General features: G+C 34.4%; 1 pseudogene; it reads left to right on the top strand.

The window, feature by feature from the left end:
• The first annotated feature begins 685 nt into the window (after positions 1-685).
• Positions 686-803, top strand: LOC145389497 (5S ribosomal RNA; annotated as a pseudogene).
• Positions 804-2477: the final 1674 nt, after the last annotated feature.

The raw sequence follows: 2477 nt of genomic DNA, 5'->3' as shown, positions 1-2477 counted from the left end.
CTAGCGAATGCAGACTTAGTCTTTTCAGTCTGTCTTCATATGACAGGTTCCGGACATCATGTATCATTTTAGTCATTCTTCTCTGTACATTTTCTAACGAATTAATATCCATTCTATAGTAAGGACACCAAAATTGTACTGCGTAGTCTAAATGTGGCCTTACTAATGCTAGATAAAGTTTCAGTATTACTTTAGATGATCTATTGCTCACGCTTCTCGAAATAAATCCTAGGACCCTATTTGCTTTATTTCTCGCATTAATACACTGTTGCCTTGGTTTAAGGTCGTTACTAATCATAACTCCTAGATCTCTCTCGCATTCCGATTTGCTAATTTCTTTGTTATCTAAGCTGTATTTAGTATCTCCAATGGTCTTGCCTACGTTAAGTGAAATGGCAGGGGACAGGGCGACGCGGAGGCGATTTGTTTGCTGCCACCCTGTATGGGACTGAGGCGTCTGGTAATAGATAGAGAGATAGACAAATAAAACACAATTCTAACACTGGCACAAATACATCTTTGACAATTTCAACACTAGTACAAATAACACCTAGACAATAATACACCAGCACAAATAAAGCATACACAATTCTAGTACAAATAACACCTATACAATAATACACCAGCACAAATAAAGCATACACAATTCTAGTACAAATAACACCTATACAATAATACACCAGCACAAATAAAGCATACCACGTTGAGTACACCGCTTCCCGTCCGTTCAGCGAAGTTAAGCAACGTTGGGTCTGGTTAGTACTTGGATGGGTAACCGCCGGGGAACACCAGATGCTGTTGGCATCCCTACGTGTCAAGTGGGGTTGGTGGAGGATTAGTGCCCCTCCCTGTAAAACAATTAACTCTAAGCCCTTGGCCACCCCGTTTGGGATACATGGCGTCTGGCAATGAATGAATGAATGAACAAATAAAGCATACACAATTCTAGTACAAATAACACCTATACAATAATACACCAGCACAAATAAAGCATACACAATTCTAGTACAAATAACACCTAGACAATAATACACCAGCACAAATAAAGCATACACAATTCTAGTACAAATAACACCTATACAATAATACACCAGCACAAATAAAGCATACACAATTCTAGTACAAATAACACCTAGACAATAATACACCAGCACAAATAAAGCATACACAATTCTAGTACAAATAACACCTAGACAATAATACACCAGCACAAATAAAGCATACACAATTCTAGTACAAATAACACCTATACAATAATACACCAGCACAAATAAAGCATACACAATTCTATTACAAATAACACCTATACAATAATACACCAGCACAAATAAAGCATACACAATTCTAACAACAGCTCAAATACAACCTACACAATTTTGACATAAAAGTCTCATTTCTCTATCTTCATAAAACCCAGACAAATTTAAAACATGACCATTTCTAACTTAAAAGCCTAGGCAAATTTATCGAAACCACCTCATTTCTAACTTCTTACACAGAAAAAATTTATAACAACTTCATCTCTAACTTAATACCTAGATGGATTTAACATAACAGGCTCATTTCATCTAGTCTAACCTAATCAAACTTTTTACACTAACAAAAAGCACCAGTAAATGAAAATAGTGAAACAAAAATGAGGAACATGAGAAAACTATTGAAGGAAGAAAATTTGGGGGAAAGCAGAAAAATAGTACTAGAAAAATTAATACTGAGAGTGGAAGACATATGGAAGGAAATGAAAAACTTGCAGGAAGAAAGAATGTGATGGAAAATGAGTATCTAGGTGAAAGAGAAAATAAAGAACAAAGTAACTCATAAAACAAATGAAAACACAAAACATAACAGTACAAAGTAACAAAATGATGGTAAAAGTGAAATTAAAATTTTGTATGTAAACTGTAGAGGAAGTAAAGAAAAGCAGGTAAGTTTAAGAGAAGTGACAAACAAAACAGACCCAGAAATTATAGTCCTTAATGAAACATTCTTGAGAAGAGAAGTGGTGAAGGTAGGTTATAAAGCATATAATAATAACAGAGAAAATAAAGTGGGTGGAGGAATAGAAATTATGGTTAAAATAAATTCAGAGTTAAACACAGTAAAAATTAGTGAGGAAACAGGAGATACAGAAATGACAGTAAGAATAGAAACCAGAAAAAGGGCACTGAATGTAATTAGTGTATATGGAAGAACAGAAGGATGTGTGACGAACAATAAAATTTGGGAACAGTTTCAGTACTGTATCTTAAAGAACATATTAGAAACAGAAAAAACAGGTGAAGATTATACAATCATTGGAGACTTAAACGCAAAAACTGGAAATGAGGAGGATGGTATAGTTGGAAATAATGTAGGGAAACATAAAGCAGGCAAAGTTCTGATCCAAATGGAGGAGAATGTTAAAGGTGTATTTGTAAATGGAACAGAAAAATGTAAACGTAAATAAACAAGAGGAAACATAAGAAATAATGAGGGAA

This window comes from Coenobita brevimanus, chromosome 117 (genome assembly GCF_032717465.1).
Source record: "Coenobita brevimanus isolate Jiangsu-jjx chromosome 117, ASM3271746v2, whole genome shotgun sequence".
Lineage (NCBI taxonomy): Eukaryota > Metazoa > Arthropoda > Malacostraca > Decapoda > Coenobitidae > Coenobita > Coenobita brevimanus.
Note: the sequence above shows the minus strand (reverse complement) of the source record. Positions and strands in the feature narration are given on the sequence as shown.